Genomic DNA, 11,998 nt, shown 5'->3' with positions numbered 1-11,998 from the left:
TTTATTGAGTCAAGCCATCTCCTTTTAGGTCTTCCTCTTTTCCTACTGCCTTCCACTTTTCCTAGCAAAAATATTACTGGCTGCTTCAGTGCTATATCTCTCTGAGCACAAACACGCAATGGGAATTAAGTGGGCGAATTCATGACTTGATCTTTTATTGGGTAAGTAAACTTCCCATTCCATTTAAAACACAGGCAGTATTCCTGATCCAAATCAGGTCAAGAATGGCAAAATATATGCATTGCAACATCAGTTTTAAATGGCAGATATGAATTTAAATATCCAGGGTTCCCTATAATAAACCCAGAAAGGGACTGATCCTTTCCTGATCACCTTTCCATACTGAACCTTGGCCATTTAAATGTATTTAAAGCAATTACATTTATGGCTCGGTGCTTTGTCATTTAAATTCGGGTGTCTTTTTAAAATCCGTGTCAATTATGTATTGATGCTCCCCAGCTCACTCTAAAGAAAAACATGCACAAATCCATACCCCAAGGGCCAGGGGGTAATCAGTTTCTGACCTTCTGTCTGCGAACCCGTGATTCCTGTTTTTGATAGAAATCTTATAGCTTCCACATTCCAAAGAGGAAAGTTCTAAAGAATGTCTATAGAAAATAATACTTGAATCGTCGTATTCAAGCCTTGAGTAATCTACAATCGGGTTGTAACTGCTATGTCATCTTGAACAATACTTTTAGTTTCTTCTGCAACAACTCTATCATTAATGATTTGGGTCAGGAATAAATACCTTTATTGGCATAACAGGACATACATATGCACAGTCAGCAAGGAGACCAAAAAAAAAATCCCTTGCCCCATCACTTAAACCATTCTTCTCCTCTTCAATGCACAACAAAGAAATTTAGCCACAGCCTCAATGATCCCAGGGTTATGTGTGGATAGTGAAAGGCGTGTCTTACTGTCGTCCAATTGACCTTCATGATCTTGAAGCAAATGTTCTAGATAAATGCCGCGGATATCACAATACAATAAGCAGTACAGGAGACCATGTTCAGTACTTTCCATATCCCTCAAGCCACAGGCACAATACCTTGTGGAGTGAGGAATTTTCTTAAACCTCCCATGGAGTACCGCAGAAGGAAGAACATTAAAGCGTGCTAACATAAAGGCTCTCCGAAGGTGAGGGGAAGACAAACCAGAAAAATACTCTGCCAAAGAACCATTTGTTTTTTTTTACTCTATGTGTCTTAAATGGAAGAACATGTTTACTTACCCAGTTAAAGATGAATTTATGATGAATCATAAGATGAATTCATGATGAATCATGAATTTATGACGAATCATGAATTCGCCCACTTTTTCCCCATCCTGTGCTAGTGCTCAGAGAAATAGCACGAAAGCAGCTGGTAATATCTTAGCTATATCTCCTGCCGTCTCTGTTGTTTTGGGGGAATGTTTAAGATAAGTTCGCTGAGAGCGTAGGTATGACACAGCCATCTGGATTGTGTCCCTTTCTTATTTTTTATTTATTTACGTCATTTATAGTCCGCCTTTCTCACTGAGACTCAAAGTGGATTACCTAGTGTGAGATTAGTACAGTCAGTATCAAGGACATTTCAATAGGGCCATGGCGTATATAAATGCAAGTTTACAAAGATGTAATATTAGCAAAAATCCAATACAGAGTTGAAGAAATGCAGAAACAGAGCGTAAGCAATTCTAGGGCTGACATTGGACAACAGGACATAAATATGACAAAATGACATAAAAAAATAAACATACAACTACCCGATAGGATCATACTTGAAGCACAGGTAGCTCATAGGAGCACGTACTTAAAGCAACAGATAGGACATAAGGCAACATAGTGGTGAAGTCTCTGGTCCCTAACTCATTCGCAAAGCATCTCTTTGAGACAACCTACCTACAATACAGCCCTCTTATCTGAGTAAAAAGCCCTTTTGAATAATTCAGTTTTGCATCATTCGCGGAAGGACAGGAGAGTGGGGGCTCTCCTGACCTCCTCAGGCAGGCTGTTCCATAGGGTGGGGGCCACCACAGAGAATGCATGTGTACAGGCAGCTGTTGATTTCACCTATGTGCCCATGTCTAGGTACAAATGACACATAGGGTAGAATGAACTTAAAGAATAAGCATATATGACTATACCTCCTCTTGTGGACCAAAGATTTCCGGCCGCCCCCTGTCTTCTACTGCCTCCTGCCCCATCCCCAAAACTGTTCCTACACAATCATTAAAGTATCAGGCAGGGAGGAGGGATCTCTGAGGGAAAGCCAAACCAAACAAAAAAGTCTTCACCCACTTATGGAAGATGGCAACAAAAGTGGACAGACACATCTCCCCCGGGAGAGGGTTCCCAGAGTTCTTGTTTCATGACCGAGAAGGCCTTCTCCTGGGTTGTCTCCTGCCAAATCTCAGAAGGTGGGAGCACCCAGTAAGTAGGGCTTCCAAAGATGACCACAGTGGTCAGATAAGTTCATAAGGGAGTAGGTGATCCTTCAGTATGTTGGTGCCAGTTTGGTGTAGTGGTTAAGAGCGCAGGACTCTAATCTGGAGAACCGGGTTTGATTCCCCACTCCTCCACTTGAAGCCAGCTGGGTGACCTTGGGTCAATCACAGCTCTCTCAGAGCTCTCTCAGCCCCACCCACCTCACAGGGTGATTGTCGCGAGGATAATAATAACACACTTTGTAAACTGCTCTGAGTGGGCGTTAAGTTGTCCTGAAGGGCGGTATATAAATCGAACATTATTATTATTGGTCCCAAACCATATACGGCTTTCAAGGTCAAATTATATTTCCCAGGTTTCTCTTGGAAATGTTCTTTAGCTTATGGCGAAAATTGAATGAACCGTTTAAAAGTAGGACCATGCCCTCCGAACCCATGAGCCACAAGACTTGGGAAGGCTGTTTCACCTTGAGATTCCGCTTCATGCTCAAAACCTTGATGTAAAAGTGTTAGGGACCATATCAGGGGCTAGAAAGTGGGTGGGTTGCATCAGAGACATGCACTAGAGAAAATCAGAAGGATGTAATGTGGTCTCCTTCTAATACCCAGCACTAGATATACTTAATCTGGGGGCCTCTAATATTTATCTTGCCAATCTCTCATTTAAGGCTGGTGAAATAAGCATCTGTCATATGGATATATTTGAATATATTACAGAATTTTCAAATGGTTTCTTGCACTGAACTCTTGGTGTCTATAGAAGGGTTGCTTATCACTGTTCTTTGGGCCCAAACAACAGTTGAGGGAGATATGGATAAGGAAGGACCACTATGGTAGGGAAGGAGGGGTTTAACTCTCACCACCCACCTCACACTGTCCCTTACGGAGGTCTTCCTTTAAGATCTGTTATGGGGGAGGGGAGAAGCACAGTACCTATGTTATGAAGCACCTATACTACATAACATATGTTATATACCAGTGGATGTAATTATATCACCCATAGCTCCCTAGAGCAAGGCTCCCCACCCTTTTTGTGCCTGCAGGCACCTTTTGAATTCTGACAAAGTATGGTAGGTGCCGGAAACCACAAAATGGCTGCCACAGGAGGTGGAGCAAATAACAAAATGTCAGGCAGTGAATTTACGCATAACTGTTGAGTTGCCAGGGATGGGTTGAGAAGTTTCTGGAGATTCTAGGGGTAGAGCCTGGAGAGGACGGGGTTTGGTGAGGGGAGGGGCCTCGGTGGGGTATAATGTCATAGAGAGTACCCTCCAAAGCAGCCATTCTCTCCAGGGGTACAGATATCTGTCACCTGGAGAGATCAGCTGTAATTCCGAGAGATCTTCAGCCGCCACCACCATGAATATTAACATTTCAACATTTAAGGCAGAAGCTTTGCTTAACATGATGCCATAGAGATTTTGGCAATTCCTGGAGCTATCATTGTCACTAGGGGTGTGCAAGCCAAAAATTTTCGGCTATAGCCGAAAGTAGAAAGCCGAAAGAAGATTCTCTATCGTTAAAGCCGAAAGCCGAAACAAGAATCTCTTTCGGCTTTCGGCTTTCGGGATTCTTTCGGCATTCTTTCGGCATTCTTTCGGCTTTTTTCTAAGGGAAAATGCCTCCGTCTTCCAGGACGCCTGGAGGAGGCATTTTCCCACCGAATAAGCCCAAAATTGGTGGGGACCTTCCTCTAACCCTTCTCTAACAACCACCCAAGTTTCAGACAGATTAAACTTTGGGGGGCCATGTTATGGCCCCCCAAAGCAGGTCACCCCATCCTCCCATAAGAAAGCGAAGGAGCAGCATGTTGTTAGCATGCTGCTGCTAATCTTTCTTCATTATTTCCTATGGGGAAAAAATGAAGAAGCAGGCTTCCTTTGCCAGGGGTGGCATTTTGCATGCAAAATGCCCCCTCACCCTCAGGGGCCCTTCTCCCACCCCTCCTCCCACCCCCCACCAAGGCTCAGACTGCTCCCACTTGGGGGGGGCATTTCATGGCCTCCCCAAGTAGGTGCTCTAATCTCTACCACTGACAGCTGGGGAAGGCTTGTCTTGCCAGGGGTGGCATTTTGCATGCAAAATGCCCTCCAGCCCTCTGGGGCCCTTCTCTCACCCTTCCTCCCACCCCCCACCAAGGCTCAGACTGCTCCTACTTGGGGGGGGGCATTTCATGGCCTCCCCAAGTAGGTCCTCTCAGCCCCTAAAGTCCACCCCTTACAGCCCCACACAAACCCAATTCCCCCCCAGCTGCCACACACAGACCCAAATCCCCACATTAGCCCCTCACAGACCCAAATCCACCCCCACCTGCCCCACACCCATAACCCCAGGAACAGGCTGGCAAAGGCCAGCCCTCTCCCTTTGTTCCCTATGCTGGGAACTTCTAAACTCTCTTTCCCTGGGCAATTCTGCACAGCCCAGGGGTGCCACAATGGTGGGCACACTTCTGAGTGCCAGCTGGTCCCTGTGAAAGAGCACCTGAACCACAGACACCCTCCCTCAAATTCCCCCACCACCTACAGAGATGGCTGGCCAGCCAGCCCCATTGTTCCCTATGATGGGAACCAACTGCACAACAAAGAATAAAACAAGAACAACACAAAATAAAGTTTTAAATTTTTTTTTCTCCCTTCCAAAGTACAAGTAGGCAAAGCATTATGACACATTACACCAGCAGTCCCCCACACAGAAAAATAACACAACTCACTTAACATCAGAGAATCACAAAGCATGATTCCTGTCAAAAACACTTTATTTCTTGAACAGCTTTAGGTTACACAGCAGGGGGGAACACCAAAGGGCATGGCAGCACTATCTTACACAAAAATAACACAACTCACTTAACATCAGAGAATCACAAAAACACAATTCCTGGCAAAAACACTTTATTTCTTGAACAGCTTTAGGTTACACAGCAGGGGGGAACACCAAAGGGCATGGCAGCACTATCTTACACAAAAATAACACAACTCACTTAACATCAGAGAATCACAAAAACACAATTCCTGGCAAAAACACTTTATTTCTTGAACAGCTTTAGGTTACACAGTAGGAGGGCACAACAGGGCATGATAGCAATGTACTACAAAAAATGATACAACCCACTTCACCGTTTTTGACAGCAATTGTGTTTGTGTGATTCTCTGATGTGAAGTGAGTTGTGTTATTTTTGTCTAGTACACTGCTTTCCTGCTCTGTGGTGCCTTCCTACTGTGTAACCTAAAGCAGTTACAGAAATAAAGTGCTTTTGACAGCAATTTTTTGGGGTGATTCTTTAATGTGAAGTGAGTTGTGTTATTTTTGTGTAAGATACTGCTTCCATGCCCTTTGGTGTTCCCCCCCTGCTGTGTAGCCTAAAGCTGTTCAAGAAATAAAGTGTTTTTGACAGGAATTGTGCTTTTGTGATTCTCTGATGTTAAGTGAGTTGTGTTATTTTTGTGTAAGATAGTGCTGTCATGCCCTTTGGTGTTCCCCCCCTGCTGTGTAGCCTAAAGCTGTTCAAGAAATAAAGTGTTTTTGCCAGGAATTGTGTTTTTGTGATTCTCTGATGTTAAGTGAGTTGTGTTATTTTTGTGTAAGATAGTGCTGCCATGCCCTTTGGTGTTCCCCCCTGCTGTGTAACCTAAAGCTGTTCAAGAAATAAAGTGTTTTTGCCAGGAATTGTGTTTTTGTGATTCTCTGATGTTAAGTGAGTTGTGTTATTTTTGTGTAAGATAGTGCTGCCATGCCCTTTGGTGTTCCCCCCTGCTGTGTAACCTAAAGCTGTTCAAGAAATAAAGTGTTTTTGACAGGAATCATGCTTTGTGATTCTCTGATGTTAAGTGAGTTGTGTTATTTTTCTGTGTGGGGGACTGCTGGTGTAATGTGTCATAATGCTTTGCCTACTTGTACTTTGGAAGGGAGAAAAAAAAATTTAAAACTTTATTTTGTGTTGTTCTTGTTTTATTCTTTGTTGTGCAGTTGGTTCCCATCATAGGGAACAATGGGGCTGGCTGGCCAGCCATCTCTGTAGGTGGTGGGGGAATTTGAGGGAGGGTGTCTGTGGTTCAGGTGCTCTTTCACAGGGACCAGCTGGCACTCAGAAGTGTGCCCACCATTGTGGCACCCCTGGGCTGTGCAGAATTGCCCAGGGAAAGAGAGTTTAGAAGTTCCCAGCATAGGGAACAAAGGGAGAGGGCTGGCCTTTGCCAGCCTGTTCCTGGGGTTATGGGTGTGGGGCAGGTGGGGGTGGATTTGGGTCTGTGAGGGGCTAATGTGGGGATTTGGGTCTGTGTGTGGCAGCTGGGGGGGAATTGGGTTTGTGTGGGGCTGTAAGGGGTGGACTTTAGGGGCTGAGAGGACCTACTTGGGGAGGCCATGAAATGCCCCCCCCAAGTAGGAGCAGTCTGAGCCTTGGTGGGGGGTGGGAGGAAGGGTGAGAGAAGGGCCCCAGAGGGCTGGGGGGCATTTTGCATGCAAAATGCCACCCCTGGCAAGACAAGCCTTCCCCAGCTGTCAGTGGTAGAGAAAAGAGCACCTACTTGGGGAGGCCATGAAATGGCCCCCCCAAGTGGGAGCAGTCTGAGCCTGGGTGGGGGGTGGGGGGAAGGGTGGGAGAAGGGCCCCAGAGGGCTGGGGGGCATTTTGCATGCAAAATGCCACCCCTGGCAAGACAAGCCTCCCCCAGCTGTCAGTGGTAGAAATTAGAGCACCTACTTGGGGAGGCCATGAAATGGCCCCCCCAAGTGGGAGCAGGCTGAGCCTTGGTGGGGGGTGGGAGGAGGGGTGGGAGGAGGGCCCCTGAGGGTGAGGGGGCATTTTGCATGCAAAATGCCACCCCTGGCAAAGGAAGCCTGCTTCTTCATTTTTTCCCCATAGGAAATAATGAAGAAGATTAGCAGCAGCATGCTAACAACATGCTGCTCCTTCGCTTTCTTATGGGAGGATGGGGGACCTGCTTTGGGGGGCCATAACATGGCTCCCCAAAGTCCAATCTGTCTGAAACTTGGGTGGTTGTTAGAGAAGGGTTAGAGGAAGGTCCCCACCAATTTTGGGCTTATTCGGTGGGAAAATGCCTCCCCCAGACGTCCGGGAAGACGGAGGCATTTTCCCATTGAAAAGCCAAAAGAAAGCCGAAAGAATCCCGAAACGTTTCAGCTTTTTTCTTTCGGCTACCCGAAACGTTTCGGCATTCCCCGAAACGTTTCGGCATTCCCCGAAAGAAGCCGAAACACTTTTGTTTCGGCATTCTTTCGGCATTCTGAATGCCGAAACGCACATCCCTAATTGTCACGTCAGGGATGTACCCAGAACCGATGTGCCAGCAACTAGGCAGGAGCCTTGTTTTTACTTATTTTTCTCCTGCAGCCACTTGGAGCAGTGGTGAGCAACAGAAAAAATTACCTGGAAATTGCCTGCCATAAGCAGACAAATGGTAAGCCTGAGGGTTGGTGGTGGGGACATGGTAGGGGAGGCCAATGTTGTGAGTGTGGTGATGATGTCACTTCTGGAGGAAACCTAGTGGTAGCTCTAGGAATAGGGTTGTTGGGTCTCCTTGTCATCTCCCTGCCATAAAGCAGCTGGCAGATTTAAATTCATATCAAGGGCAGGGGTGGTGGGTAGAGATGGGCCTGATCTGAATTATGATTTCAACCCCCCCCCTGCCGCCATTTTGGTGTTTTCGCCATCGTGACTCAGCTAATCGGTTCTGTCCATGGCAACCGATCCAGCAGTCGGGAGTTTGCTTGTTCGGGACTTGATTAGATGGGTCAGTTTCTGTTCAGAATTGCAGACACTCTGGCGCTAGTAATTAATTCCCGGGGCAACGAAGCCAGGGAAATGAACTGTGTTTGCCCTCCTTCTGTTGCCCTCGAAACACGAATGGAAGCCCAGCTTTCCTTGATTAGCAGGCTTCCTTCCAAACACGGAGCAGCAACCCAGGGGAGGGTGGGGGAAGGGGGTGGGCACAAAGGAAAGGCAAAAGGCAGCACGGGAGGCTGGGAGGCCACCCATGCCATTCGCCTTTCCCCAGGACAAGGGGCATGTGGGCAAGCCAGCCGACCCTTGTCCTGGGGAAAGGCAAAAGGCAGCACAGGAGGCTGGGAGGCCGCCCACGCCGTTCGCCTTTCCCCAGGACAAGGGGCGCGTGGACAAGCCGGCTGCCCCTTGTCTTGTGGGGCAGGTGAAAGGCACGGGCAGCCTCCGAGCCAATCGTGCTGCTGCCAGCTCCGCAGCGCACCAGGACAGCCGGCTTGCTGCGTGGGCAGGGGCGACTCAGGAGCATGCGCACGTGCAACAGCCTGACTATGGTTGCCCTGGGCGCTGGCCTCCCCGATTCCCGATTTCGGACCGGAAACGAGACTTGATCGGTTAGAATCGGGAACCTGCATTCGGTGGCAGCCCAGAACCACCATCGGCTTAATCGGGATTTATTTTTGGATCGTGCCCATGTCTAGTGGTGGGACATGGGCAGTCAGAAGGTACGAATCGCCTCAGCCAAAGGCCCGGCTGTAATAGAGTCCACCCTCCCAAGGTGCCCCTTTCAATAGGGGAACTGATCACTGTTGTTGGGAGATCAGTTGTGATTCCAGAGATCTCCAGGCACCACCTGGAGGTTAACAACAAAACTATAATCCAGCTTTGAGTAACATTTGCGCTTCCTGTGGCAGCTCTTAAAATTCACTGCATCTCTTCTAGTTTGGCTGTAAGAACGCAAACCTGAGGTTTGGCTATATGACTGCAAACCTGAGGCTGAAACTGAGGTTAATCACAACTTGTCAATCATTTTTCATTGTTGCATTTCTGTTTCTGCTTCCCTTTAATGCTTCACGTCTTTTTTTTAAAAAAAATCCAAGGTTTGCCTTCTTACAGCATCTTTCAAGAGATTAAGCCTAGCAGCGATGAATTCCAGTGGTGTTTACTCCCACACAGGAATTCTCACGGCTTCACGTTCTCCTACCACCTTACCCCCGCTGTAAAATGACTGGGGGAAATGCCAGGGTCAGCGTAGGCACGAAACCAGAAATTTTATTGCATTCTGAGTTTGTTCACCATATTATCTAGGAAGAACGCGACACAGAGAGGCCTCTAAAATATAGTTTATGGAGGAAAACCCTGTCTAGGGGAGTCAGAGAAGGGTGAGCCGGCTGGCCCAGCCCAGGGGAGTGATTTCAATGCAGAAATATGTGCTTGAACCTCCCTTTCGGCCTTCAAGGCAGAAATTTGCCATCACTGAAGAAATAAGTCATTAATCAGTTAATCCTGTCTCCTTTGTGCTGACATTGGGCCTCTTTCTTGGAGAGGGCAGAACAAAAAGGGCATGCCTATATAACCTCTAAATTGATGCATTGTTTGTAGGGCTTTCCCTGGCATAAATTAAACGGGACAGTCTCTTTGTGAGCTTCCATCACAGGCAGTTATACCCGTAGGGGACAGAGAAGGGAAATGAGTTGCACAAAGAGGCAGGAGATGCCAGCATACGGGCAGCCTAGCTGCTCGTTTCTCCCACTGTGTGTTGCCTTTTTGAAAAATGATGAATACGATGAACAACAAAATAGTCCATGATTCTTTGAAAATAAGTATTTCCATGGAGAAAGGAATTTAAACCGGGCCAAAACAAATGCAGTCATTGATATCCAAATCGCACGAAGAAATCCAAATCACATGATTCCACAGCCAAGGGTGCCAACATCCAGGTGTGTCCCGAAGTTCTCCCAGAATTGCAACGGATACGGAGATCAGTTCCCCTAGAGAACATAGCAGAGTTGCGTAGGGCTGACTCCGTGGCATCACATCCCAGCTGAGCTCTTTCCCTTCCCCAGGCTCCACCTTCCATAGGCACTGCTCCAAAATCTCCAGGAATTTCCCAAGCTCGAACAGCAACGTGGTAAGGCCTCTCCAAGGCCTTGAGCAGACGTCGTTCCCTTTCCAGCCCCATTACTTGAGATACTTTAATGAGAGATATTAGAGATTGAACCTGGAGGCTTCTGCTTGCAAAACATACACTGTCCTTGCAAATCAATATCTTGCCAAGGGAGTGCCACCAGGTTACCAGGTCTTTGAATTCATCCATGGAAAAGGGAGAGGGGAGACATAAGGATGGAGTTTGGGAACCCTGTTCAAAGTAAAACAGCTAGCAAGGGGACCAGGCTGAGAGTGGAAATCCATGTTGCAAATTTCCTGGGGATGCTCAAGCGCAGGGTTTTATGTGTGGTCGTCAATTCCCTTGCAGGCTGTTTCTTGTTCGGCACACATGAATGTCACTTTCACGGGAGCTTTGTCTGTGTGATTGCATTGGCCAGGGAGTACAAATGTCACCTCCGAGTCTCCAGTTCAGCCCTGTTTTCGCAGGGATGGACACCATAAGGCAAGTATTTTAGGCTCCTCTGACTTGCCCATTTGCATTTCTTTAAGGTGTGAGAAAGTGTGTCAAGATCTGCATTTCAATGAATGGATGTGGGAGGTGTGGGGGAAGCTGGGGATTTGGCAGTTGTAAACAGCCTGGGATACTTTTCACAGTTGGGGAGGAACTGATATTGAACAGGTGAATGTACTGAGGTGGAGCAAATTGAAGTGTGACTGTGCGAGTGAGTGCATGAGATGTGGGAGAGGGGGCACCTGAAATGAGGCTCACTTGAGTATCCCTAGGTATTTCGTAATGTGTATTTCTACCCTGATTCAGGTGAGGAAAGAGGAGATCTTTGGACAACTGAGAGAGGTTGGAAGGTCACAGGTAGGAACAAAGTCAAGATGAAGGAAATGCAAAAATATTTAATAGGAATATTACACATAGGAATAAAAATAGAAAAGAGTCCAGTAGCACCCTTAAGACTAACCAACTTTACTGTAGCATAAGCTTTCGAGAATCACAGTTCTCATCGTCAGAGGCAACTGAAGAAGAGAATTGTGATTCTTGAAAGCTTATGCTACAGTAAAGTTGGTTAGTCTTAAAGGTGCTACTGGACTCTTTTCTATTTTTGCTACTACAGACTAACACGGGTAACTCCTCTGGATCTATATGACACATAGGAATCTCACATGTAATCTGCCTTAAATGGCTCAAAACACGAACTGAACACTAAACAGGAGCTTAGGACACTATCCTCCGGGGACTTTTTTGCTCAGCCCCTTTGAGGTAATAAACAACCTCACAGAGTTTTTACAATGGCAAATGCTCTGAGGAACAAAGTCTTGCTGGTTACGAGAAGTACAGAGTAAGTGAGGTAAAATCTTTTATTGGACTGGGTTTGTTTAAGCCGATAGGCAACAAACTTTCCAGTCATACAGGATTCTTCCTCAACTGGATGTTCAGGGGGCGTGGAGGGGAGGAAAAGAAGCCAGTGTTGCCCTCACAAGTCATGACAGTTATCTAGCGATGTCCTCTCTTCAGGTTTTGCCCCCCTGGTTGAAGAGGCTGTGAAAGGGAACAGTAGCAAAGTATGTCTGTGAATATATTCTCCTGTTCAGGTTTTTCACAGACCTTGGGAAGCTAAGAACAGAAAGAACGGCAAAATACGCAAGTTGTTACATTAGCTAAACCGAAGATTCACTTGAAAATACAAAGTTCCGGGCTGCTTCCTGATGG

Source organism: Eublepharis macularius, chromosome 5 (genome assembly GCF_028583425.1).
Source record: "Eublepharis macularius isolate TG4126 chromosome 5, MPM_Emac_v1.0, whole genome shotgun sequence".
NCBI classification, from domain to species: domain Eukaryota; kingdom Metazoa; phylum Chordata; class Lepidosauria; order Squamata; family Eublepharidae; genus Eublepharis; species Eublepharis macularius.
Note: the sequence above shows the minus strand (reverse complement) of the source record.